Source organism: Acanthopagrus latus, chromosome 17 (genome assembly GCF_904848185.1).
Source record: "Acanthopagrus latus isolate v.2019 chromosome 17, fAcaLat1.1, whole genome shotgun sequence".
Lineage (NCBI taxonomy): Eukaryota > Metazoa > Chordata > Actinopteri > Spariformes > Sparidae > Acanthopagrus > Acanthopagrus latus.
This window is the reverse complement of record NC_051055.1, coordinates 18,421,783-18,434,491: the sequence shown is the minus strand read 5'-3', so window position 1 is coordinate 18,434,491 and position 12,709 is coordinate 18,421,783. Positions and strand designations below refer to the sequence as shown.

The window sequence follows — 12,709 nt, the reverse complement described above, 5'->3', positions numbered from 1 at the left end:
ATAAGCAGCTTTTTCCACATTAATTTTTTTAAAAATCTTTCATATCACCACATATGAGTCAAAATTAAGCCCATACTAATTTATCTGTAATAGGCCAATATCGACCATCAACATCAGCCAACCAGTGTTGGGCCGAACTTCCTAATCTCCCACAGCCCAGGGTGATGTCTTAAAACGCCTTAAAAGAGAAGCAGCAAGTCCTCACACAAAAATTGAATCACTCAAAATGTTGCATTTTGCTCAAAAATAGTCTTTGACTATCAAAATCATTCCCGATTAGTTATCTGTGCTGAGGTACACATTTCTTAAGACTCAGGATAAAGTTAATTTTCATCATGCAAGCAGGATTGTAAAAGAAAAATATTACTGAAGTCCCTTCATGCTACTTAGAAATGAATGACTAAATAACTAATAAACAATTAAAACTATTTCAAAAGTAATTTCAACAATCTGAGAAAAGAAGCTGCTCCACGGTCTGGCGGGATGGCAGCAGATACTCCTGTACTTCTTGCCAAGAGAACGCCCAAACAGCTAATTTTTTTTCAGTCCTTGCTCACACACGGGCTTTGCAAAGACAATCAATGCACACAATGCCTTGAGAAAAGCCTTGAAGAGCTGCAGCATCATATCGGTATTCAGCACATCACACAAGCTGACCAAGACGTGAAGCCAAGAGCAGGAATTCCTCACAAAGAATAATACACACACCTACACACACTGAGAGCTCATTGTCTGATCTGAAGAGAGACTTGAGAGTAGTTTGGTGATGCAGAGGAGGACAATGAGGAGGAGAAGACGTAGCGATGCCAAAGGCCGAGCCAACAGGAAAGGCAGGGGGAGAAGGAGGAGGAGGGCAGTAGAGCAGCGGGAGAGAGGGAGGAGGAACAGGCTGATACCTCCAGGAGAGGAGAGCAGTGTCTGTAGGACGCCATCGATCCAACACTGACAGAAATAGACGGCAAGAACCAACAGAGGCACTAAGAGACACACTGACACACAGCGGTGCTGCTGACCATACTCACATCTGAACAGCAGGAGCAATTCATACATGAACACTCTTCATTCACACACAGGCAGTCATGTAAACACAAACTCAGAACAAGACACTTGGACAAGAAGGCGGGAAATAAGTGCTAGCATAAAATTAAAATAAGCATTTTTTCTCAGAATGTTTTGTTCAGCTTTCACACCAGTCTCCATATTTCCAACATCATTCGTGCTCCTGTTTTCTTCATAGCTTGGGGAAATTGTACCAAGCACAGTTTAGATTTAGAGGCAAAAAGTAACTTTTCTCATCTATTTTACTGAGCTGATGATTTGCAGGCCCTCTCCCCATCAGGCATAGAGCTTCCTGCAGCAAACAGACACATGTGAGTAAACATGCATCGGTCTGCAGAATCTGTAATTTATCTTGTTTCCAGTGGTAGTTGCAGTCATGCACACACATACACCACTGAGCGATATGACTGAAATCAGAATCAGAGTATTGAAAATTTGAAACTGACCCAGTTAGGCCTCTGCAATAAACCCAAACTCTATCCCGATATATGTGTATATCTAGATAATGACACACACACACACACACACACACACACACACACACAATAAACACAAACACAATTCTGTCTTGGCTGGCCAAAGTCCTGCTGTTCTCTGTCACGTTCACTGTCGTCCATGTTTGTGTTGTGTTGCTTTCATGCCAATTTCCTGTCTGCACTGTACAGAGTAACACAAAGTGCCATCCATGTGATGAAAAACATTGATGGAGAGAGTGTTATTACCTGCAACAGCAGACAAAGGAGCTTAATATGAAACGATAGATGGTTTTCAATCGTCACTCGACATGTTGACATGTGTCATGGGCCTCGATCTGATCTATATCACGATTAGAAGGAGCTCGGCACTACATTGCATTAAATCAGATAAAACAAAAACTTACATCAATTTACATGATCTTGACAGAAATCTTGAAATACTGCTGATATAATATTAATTGGCAGCAAATTAAAAAATAATAACTTTTCTGTTTTATATCAGAGTGGATTGTGTATGTCTGAGCTGGCTGGACAAAATAAGCAATTTGATGCACTACGAAATGTTGTGACGGACAATTTTTTCCATTGTTTTTTTTTTTTTTTTAATAAAGAAATGGTTGCTTTATTAATTAAAATAATTATCTATAGTATTGATAAATTACAGCCCGATTTTGGGCCATTTATATAACATCGGCAGCAGTGAAATTATAGCCGATCAGTGGACGCAAAAAATATAAAGTTTAAACTGCTTTAACAAAAACAAGATTTACAAACGCCGGCATAGGAGTTGATAGCAAGCTCTTCTGATTTGTCATTCATCAATACACAAAGAGATGGGGAAGACGACGCATTTGTAATTTAGAATACATGTTTAGTTATTTTTTTTAAAATACAAAAATGGGAAATTTTTAATTTTCAGTTATCTTATTGGTTTCTACCATTAGATGCAGATAATTATCCATCATGTGTCGGCTAAAATAATCCACATCCTGCATCTTTATCTGATAGATTGATTGATGATGTAAATAATCACTAAGTATCTATTGCAATACAGTTACACTGACAAAAAGTCAATACACTGTGCGATTGATGATTATGAATTTTTGTCAAACAACCCGACATGAGGTGACACTAACAGACACGCAACAGAGGACCAAAACAATAACAAGTGCATGCAACTCTAAAACAGGGTTTAGTGCGATCTGACCTAATTTTCAGGGAACGCCCACTTTCTTCTGTTTCAAAACTTCCATAACCTTGTTGACAAGCGAATCTGCACAACGTGATCAATAGAGTGATGTCACCAAAGATGGCTGTGTTGACTGGATGAATTGCTTCATGTTGCTCTGTCTTGGATGACACGTTAAGGAGCTTGTGCCAAATGTTGTGTTTTAATAGTTCAAATGAAGACAAACCAATAGCATTCGAAAGATAAAGATATTTGTGGATCATGATCGCGATAAAGTAGGTGATGTTTTCAAGTATTTAGCCAGAACGCTTACCTCGACTCTACAACTATATTAGAACTGTGAACTTTCTTGTCTTTTTAATGAACCCGTAACTGTGTGAATTCCTGACCGCCTGACTGACTGGTTTCCACTGACACATCACACTGGTTAACAGTCAGTTTTACTGACTGGTTGCTGTTGCCATCAGGAGCAGAGTGCTTGTGCAGCGAACAATTCTGCCTCCCTCCCCGGCCTGGCTGGGACTGATTAAAGCCTTCTGCTGAAACAAGGTCATAATTCACTTAGCCATTTCCCAATTTCCGCATAATTACCCTCCTGCTTCACTAACAGTAACGCGCGCGGACACACCGCCGCGCACACACATTCGCACCAACGCTACGACACAAACACATTTCCTCTCTGATTTGTGTCATTACTGAGAGGAGAGTGGTTAAAAGGTTTCAGAGTTGGCCTCTTAGTGACAGCTTAAATGGATAAAACCTCAATTAAAGACTCTCTCCCTCTCTGCTGCGCTCTCTCTGTGGATGGAATAAGCATAATTCTGTGTCCTCTGCAGTTTGTTGAAGTGAGGGTCTTGCCTTGCCTCTTTTTTTTTTTCCCACCGCCTGCCAAATCAAACCTTCATAATCAAGACTTTCTCATATCTCCCAATAATTATTTCTCATGAAAACCTCTCACAGTGAAGCTGCATTCAGAATGAAACAGAACAAAATCTTCCTGTGTGCTCACAGTTCAGATCTGCAGTTGTTTACGCCTTGATGAAGCAATAACAATATTCATAATCAAAGCCCAACAATAAGCGTCATTTCTGCCCAACGAGCAATGACAATAGATACTTTTCCTGTCAGAACGACGGCTCTCCTCCACGCTGTTCCTGGCCGGTGACAGTTGATTCCTGGTGTGTGTGTGTGTGTGTGTGTGCGTGTGTGTGTGTGTGTGTGTGTGTGTGTGTGTGTGTGCGTGTGTGTGTGTGTGTGCGCGCGCGCGTTCGATTAAAAACAGCTGCATTTTCACGTGCGACTATATTGTCTTTACGTGGACGATTCCTAATTGTCGTGTCTGTAGAGTTTATTAACACTCCACCACTTTGCTCTGTTGTGATCAGGCTCAGCATATGGCCTCAGACTGCCGCTACGCCGCTACCATTAGCCACATCACTAACACACTATACGAGCATCTGGTGTGTGCGTGTGTGTTTGTGTGCAAGAGCTGACAGTCTGCATTATTAGTACCCCCACAAAGCCCCAAGAGCGCCGGCGAGGAGTAGAGTAGACATCACATAGAGAATACTTGCACACACGCACATACACACAGATACATGAAGCACTCTCAAACAGCTTGTAAACATCACAGCCTTGTTATTAGCACCTGATTACACTGCTGGAGCTTAGGCAACGGCTCAGAGAATAATGTTAATATCAACAACGGCATCGAGTGTGTGTGTGAGTGTTGTTGTGTATCGCCTCCGGCCCATAGATGAGGGATTCGCTCTCTGTGGACAATTTGTTCGAATTTAACACATGGGCGGGAAAGATCCATTCTTGTTTCGCCCCACACTTTGCCCAAAATCTACAGATAACGAGGGAAGACGGTCATTCGATAATTTGGCTGTTCGGGGAAAAAGGTTATTCATCCGCCTCAGACGATGATATTTTTTCTTAAACCAGCACAAACTCTAACACGGCTGCTCTTGTTAATGCAAAGTGATTACTGAGATCCGAGATGCCCTGAAAATATATCTTAGTGATACATTAATACCGCTGTTTAATATATTTTGTAAAATCTACATCTTCTCTCTGTGCATTTATCCATACAGTGACCCAAGATTGCCTCCAGATTAAGGGTTTGAATCAGAGTATCGCACAATACGATAATACCCCAATATATCGCAGAAAATAACACCGTCATCACAGCGATTCTGCGATTCTTAATACATTGCAAGACAATCCTCTACAATATATCATGATGTCTGTGTCACTAAAGAGGAAAGAATCCCCCTAAAAAGACAAAACAGCAGGATGCATGTAATAAATCACCGCACTGTGGTGTCAGTTTCACAGATTTTGACACATGAAGTGAAACAATGAAGAAAAAAGATTTAACTCACACATGCGGACCACAACTTGTCGGTATCCACGAGTGCAATCGTACAAATGTTAAATAACCATTAACTGTCAGAAAGCAGAACCAGAGTCAAGTGTTTAAATCTGTTTAAGGTCTGTTAAATTCAAACTGTGTGAACTGAGTTTACAGTACGTTTACACCACAGAGTCATGAAGTAGAGACTCTGCTCGGTCAAATCATCAGGGGAATCTGTTCAGAGCACCTGCATATTATTTTTTTCAAACATCGATATTAGACCAGTGGTGATATTATATATTGCTGTGTCCGTATTTTGTCCCAGCCCAACTCCAGGTTATGCAGAACAGTGAACACGGACCACCAAACGTCTTGTCACCAACGGAGGAGCCAGTATTGACGTGTTTGACTCCGTGAGAGCTTCAGTGTGTCTGCAAACAAAAGTCCTTTAACTGCAGGATAAAATGGATCCGTTTAACTGTTTGCATGTGATGAAATCGAAAACAGTCTGGTGGTTACGTGTGCCAATCCATTTAACTGGAACAGCTGTGTGACATTAATATATCATACATCCGTCCTTTCAGCACCAACCCATTCAGCAATATCTCTTTGATCGGCTGCTTCTGCCGGAAGATGGATATCTGTCATCTGTTCTGTGCAGTAGTTGCCGTTATTGTATTGTGTTGCTCAAGCCACAAGATAAGAAGATATCCTTACTCCTGCTGGAAGCATTGAAGGGGAGAAGGTTAAACCAAGAAGGCCATTTTGGTGATGGTGCTTTACGATATGTAACCGCTAACACGCATTAAGATGAGAAGCTGACATTTTTCTTCTGGTTAATGAAAAGGTGAAAACTTCTCCTCTGCAACCAGTTGAAATCTTAATTGCTTTGGGCCTGTTTTTGCAGACTGAGGTGTTTATGTGGAGATTTATATTGTGAGAGGAGATTGCGAGCACAACGAGGCCGATCAGCTGAGGATCCTTTAATGCCCCTGCACAAACCCTAACTTGTTACCAAGCATTTACGTCAAGATGGTACAATTTTTCTTTCGGTTAATGAAAGGATTTAAACCTCCCATTTGCAACCAATTCATATCTCAATTTTCATTCTATTCTGGCTTTTATTTCGATTATAATTGGAGAATCAACCACCATGTAAGAGCAGCAGTATTGATACGGTCCCAGAGAGGTATGGGACGTGCGTCTGTCTGTGTACAATAATTTGAAGCTTCTCATTTCTATTCTCAGTCAATGACAGGATACAACAGAGGACAGGTAGCTTGTTTATCAAATGTACTCTCTCAAAAGAGGAGAAGCCTCATAAATCACATCAAAAAAGTCAAGTTTGACATTTCGAGAGTACAGAAAGGTTGGGAAGAAACTATGCAACACAGAGAGGGAGGAACAGATGAATATAAAGGCTTCAGAAAATAACATTGTATTTACAGGCAGCACGCATGTAGCCACATTTCCAGTTTTTTTGTTGAGGACCAGAGTAAAGTCACTCAGACTCAAATTCATCAAGGAACTTCTGCTACTGCCAACATGAAAGTGACTGGCACAGTAAAGGACTGAGCATGGACAGTTGTGGGAACGGAAAATAAACGGCACTGCATTTGGAGTTCACCCCATTTTCACACCTGTGCACACCTGGCCTGAACACAGGTGTGGCTGTCAGCCTGTCGCTTTCGGAAAAGTTGCAATAATTGGCCGACTCGGGCCTGTCTTGTCCAAACACCTGAGAGGAGCTTTTCATCATTTTCAGAACGTCCAAGCAGCACTTTTTAGAGAGCGTGCAGCCGCCTTAACACAAAGAACAGCGACAGGAGCAATCGCTCACATTCTTCGTCACGCACGATTAAGACCGATCGAACTCACGGCACGCTGGTGATAGCAGATGTAGACGCAAAGAGAACCCTACATAAGAACCACACCTGGAGACATATATATCAAGCACTGATCAGGAAACTAGTCCTAATTGTTCCAAAAGTCTCACAGACAGATATACTGAGATAGAGATATTTGTTCATCCTGTTAGGCAGAGAGATAAAAGCACTTTATCATCAGCTTTTTTAACAGAGAAAAGTCATCCTGTCTGCTCCGGGATTTAGTTGAGCTGCAGCTGCTCAGAGCTGTTAGGGGCCCCAGCAGGTGGCAAACGATATGATAAGCATGCATGCACACTTCGGCAGATGTCGGTATTAAATACAGAACATTTGATTTAAAACAACATGCACTGAGAGAGATTCAAAGATACTGACTGGATTAAAATTTGCTGTAACTGATTCTGTGGAGGAGCCAAATAGGGTTTGGTAATACATCGTATTATACTGTGATCATGATATGAAGCTACACATGATCTTAGACTGTGGATATCTTCATATTGCAATATGGCATCACTGTTTTTTACTGTCATTTCATGGTTTTAAAGGCTGCATGCATTACAGTAATATTGTCAACTATAACAATATATCAGCACAAATTGATACGACCGTTTCAGTACTCATTCACTACTGCATCGATACACTGGTACCAGCTGTGCCTTCTCACTCTCTTTTAACACATTAGCTTTAAAGGCCTAATGTGATATTTGATGTTTACTACAGTCATTGTGCCGCTCTTCTTCAACCCAAGAAAGGAAAATTCATGTCTCCTTGTCAGGTTATAGCCTAATCATACTTATCTTTTAATAAAAATATAAAATCGTATGCCATCAGTCTCGCTACAATTCTTCCCCCTGGTACTGAAAAACTGTAAAAATTTGACAATATATTGTATTGAAGTTAGAAACTCACTAAATACTACATTATAGTAAAGTGATGTCATTTTCTAAACTACATACCACTATCCCATCATCCCTTCAATGCTTCAATATAGAGGATATAAAAAAGAATAAAATCCAAGGTACTCTGCTGGCAAGAAGCTTAAGAAGCCTTTATCATAATGGAGATTTTATACTGAAATCCTTAAAATCATTGACAATGCAAGCTAAAAACGAGCTGTGTAGTAACCCACACATAGCGGTACAAACAGCCTTCTTCGCTTGCTGCTGTGTTGCCTACCAAAAGGCACATTTATCATGTTTTGTTTGAACTTCCGGAGCACGCTACACTTTTTCTTTTCTATCAGTATCGAGGTATTTGATTTGCAGTCCTGGCATATGAGGCGCTTTTGAAGACCTTTCAAAATATCGAGATGTTGTGTGTCTTGATAAAGCCTAAAAATATCACAATATTATTTTTAGGCCATGCAGTGATATACAGACCTCGATCCAAACATGCCATTCATGCTTCATGTAAAACAAATACAGCAATCACATGGGACAACAACCCACGAAGGCACTGTTTGAACCTCAAAGCTCCAACACCACATATCTTCCCAGCGCTGGACGTGAGAAAGGGAAAAAAAAACAAACATTTTGTGTACATTTATGGCTTGCTGTGATTTGTCACTGTCATGAATCATATAAATCACCAGTCCAAGCATTGATAAGGACACATTCCAAGTAAATCCATATCACATTATCAACACACGCCGGTTCTGCATGCATTACCCTTGATGTTTCAGCCAAATGACAAACAGACAGACACTGATCGCGAAAACAGGCTGAAAGCAGTGTAAAAAAAGAAAAATCACAAATGTAATTTAAACCAACACTCATTCTCATTCAAAATGAGCTCTTTTGCACAACATGCAGTGTTACATGAAATTATTTCTATTCAACATTTAACGGTCCAAGAAAAACACAATTTACTTACTCATATCTAAATTATATTTGGGTGCTCCATCCAAATAGATTAACTCCCACTCAAATGTATCATTTCAGATTTCTCTGTATTTATTATGTCTCATATTTGAGTACTGACTGAAAAACCTGCAAGAGCACAGCATTCATGTGCACTTCTTGGCTTGTGAATTCACCACAGCCTGCCACACAACGCCTCCACCTCCCTTGAGTCTGACAACCAAAAATAAATTCTTAACCTATGGGAAAGACTAGCAGTGATACTAGAGAGTTTTCCATCTGCACATCTGGCTGTCGGCTGTGTGAAATCCACACTGAAGTGAAAAAAAAAGAAAAAAAAAACGTCTTTTCCTTGTTTATGTTTTTTGCAGGAAATTTCATTTGCAAAAACACCTCAAATTGTAATCTGGGGTAGGAGTGTTTTTAGACCAGAGCAGAGTTGGGAACTGGCCGATCCAATATTGGCACAGGGTGTTGAAGTAATGTCACTGTTCCACAGATGACCAATCTTTTTTTCTCTATTTTGAAATGTCCTGTAGACTGTAGCCAGACTTGAAATAGCCTGTGATTGGGGTCCCGTTGAGCTCAGTGGGTAGAGCAGGCGTCCCATGTACAGAGGCTTTGTCCTCGCTGCAGCGGCCCTGGGATGGAGTCCCGACCTGAGGGCCTTTTGCTGCGTGTCACTTCCCCCTCTCTCTCTCAACCTGTTTCCTGTCTCGTCTTCAGCTGTTCTATCAATTAAAAAAAAAGGCCAAAAATCAAAAAATAGCCTGTGATTTTCTCTATATTTATCATCAAAACACAACATTAAAGTAAAGATAGTTCTTTAATGGTACAAGCTCCTCACCGGTCATGTGGTGAGCTGTAACTCTCATAGCATTATCTGCAAAACACTCATGGAGGAGAAACTTGAAATCCAATCTACTCATCCATCTAGTTGTCTACATTACTCCACTGGTATGTTAACAAAGAGTGCTAGTCAATAAGATATGGACCTTCAAGATCGACTACTATCTAAAATAAGTAACAAAACACATACATGTACAGCCCTTAAATTCAAATAAACTGCTCTGGTATAGATTTAAATGTAATCAATTTTTGTTAACGGCTCGTTTACTACAGCCTAATGAAATCTGATACATGAACATATAATACAACAATTATATTCTTAATAATAGTAACAATAATGAATAATATTCAAGCTCGAACAGCTTTGGTATCTTTGTCTGTATCAGTAAATATCCAAACTCAGCTATTGAAACTGAGAAAAAGTCGATTGGTGCATCTCTATTCTCACCAACCATTCAGAGCGATTTCGAGCACAGACTCTGAGAGGCTTGATAAACACAGCCTGCTAAGCGTCTCTGCAAACCACTGAGCAACCGGCACGGAATAAGCAGTCACTTAAATCAATACCAATCCTGGACGGGCATTTATACCTCTAAGACCCTCACTTTGTGTCAGGCTTGATCACAACTGCTCGACCAGCTCTGACTCCTCTATAAGTTTGTTCTTAGCAGAATTGCATCCCTAAAGTTCCTAAGACCGCACTTCCTTTGAATCCGAACCATTACAGTGACCGGTTAGCGTTTGATTCGAGGCTGAGCAAGCCCGAACGTTGCACATCAATACTCCATTTTCACAGCAATGCCTCCGATTAGTCGATCATGTAAGCAAGACAGCGTTTGAGGAAATGAAAGGAGCCAATCAAGAGATGTAGAAAAACAGGGTGGGCTCGATACTTCAGGCTTGTCCTTTTTCTAAAGATCAATGTGCGTGTTTTATGTTTGTGCATTTGTACATTTCTAGGATCTACACGGAAGTGTGTTTGAGGCGTCTTTGGTGGAAAATCTCAACTTGAATAAGAGGAGAGGGGAAGAGTGGCGAGAGGGAAAGAAAAGAGAAGAAAAGAGAAGAAAAGAAAAGAAAAGAAAAGAAAAGAAAAGAAAAGAAAAGAAAAGAAAAGAAAAGCAGGGTGAGGTGAGGTGAGGTGACGGTGAGGGAAAACCAGACCTCAAAGAAAAGCACTGGAAAGATTTAGTCCAAGTTCATTCTACAGAGAAAGAGTCACACAACAGTCACATTAAAACTCACAGCTCCCAAAATACCAGCTCCCCAAGAGTGCTTCCCCATCAGGCAATTGGAGGATGAGAGAGGAACAGAGAGGTGTGAGCACACTCCTGAAATCTAGCTCATCCCCAAAGAGGGAGAAAAAAAAAAAACACAGATAGAGGACGTGAAAATAATTCACTTCTTTACCTCCTTTCTTGTTCATGTCCCTTATTACTCGGCTCACTTACCAGACAGTACACGTCCAATCAGAAAAATTTATTTACTCCCACGCACGCAAATAGACTGAGCAAGAGAGAGAGATAGAGAGAGAGAGAGAGACCATTGGATCTTATTATGCAAACAGTAGTCATCCATCACACAGGTGTTCCCTATTGCTTTTAATTAATGACGCCTGTGTGAGTGTCTGCACGCCACACACACACTTTCACACCCGCACATCGCGACAGAAACCAGATATCCATTCACCTGGACACCATGTGGCCTTGTTATTTGTTACTAATGAACAGTGTGTCTGTATAACTGTTATGATGATCACTGAGCCTGTGTGTGTGTGTGTGTGTGTGTGTGTGTGTGTGTGTGTGTGTGTGTGTGTGTGTGTGTGAGGCTGGATTTTACACGTGCGCAAACACGCATCGCAGTGGTGGCTGACAATATGTAGCGGCGGCGCAAACATCTATGATGGATGAGTTGTAGGCACACACACACACACACAGGCGGGCCGTGCGCCCTGTGATAGTGAGTGAGTAATACTCTCCTTTGTGCACATATTCATAAATGTAAATGTTGTTGTCCTAAGTGGGGCTGGGAGACAGATAGGTTTGTGTTGCTGTCAAGGGGATGGTTGATTGGCCTGCTTAATCCTCTCGTCTGTGTCTGCGTTTCCCTCTCTCATCCACGCACACACACACACACACACACACACACACACTGGGCCTGTGTTATGGCGTCTACTGTGAGAACTCAGCGTGTGGATCAGGGCACTGGCCAAGCATTATTATCATTATTATGATGACCCTCTTCCCCCTGTTCTATTATAATTCAGCACAAAATCCATCTGTATTCTTCCTGACGCCCTCTCTCCTCTAACCAGTCCCATAGTATTTCTCTCTCTCTCTCTCCCTCTCTTCTCATATTCTTGCATTATTTCTCTCTCACCCTGCGTGACGTGTCTCTGCACACTCTGACGAGCTGGATGAATATAAAGCAAGTTCCAACTTGGCATCGATTACCCCACGTACGCATGTGCATTTGTATGAGAGGCAAATTCTGCTTGCCATAGCTGGCTACGTTCCAGTGGCATGCGTTGAGGTGACCGTGTCATTGCTACACACACGCGCGCAAAGCTGCTGTGTAGGAACGCTTATGTTTATTTATTCGCAACCTAATCGCTTCCGAAATATACAACAGATAAATTAAGAGATATCACCAGATATCTATTATGCAAACCAGTTATCTGCCGCCTTATTAGATTACACACATACACATGTATATGCACGCACGCACACACTCGCAGCGGTGGTTAATTGCCAGGTGGTGGAAGATAATGTGTGATTTAACAGACTGATGGATTTGTTTTTGTTTCCGTCACCCATCAATGAACAGAGACATCTGTAACGGGGCAAACATGTGCGCACACACACACACACACACACACACACACACAAACACACACACACACAAGAACGCACACCGTCATACACACATCCATGCCCAGGGATATCAGTGACAAGTGACTGATAGGCAGTGGCGACAGCCTTTGTGCAAGACGCACACGCAGGAAATGATCCATCCTTTCGAAAGTTAAAAAA

The 12,709-nt window shown here is 41.3% G+C and overlaps 1 protein-coding gene across 1 annotated transcript in view; it reads right to left on the bottom strand.

The window, feature by feature from the left end:
• The window catches only part of efna3b (ephrin-A3b), a 64,486-nt gene that overhangs the window by 47,920 nt on the left and 3,857 nt on the right, over nt 1-12,709 (bottom strand). The gene's annotated exons all lie outside the window — the stretch shown is intronic.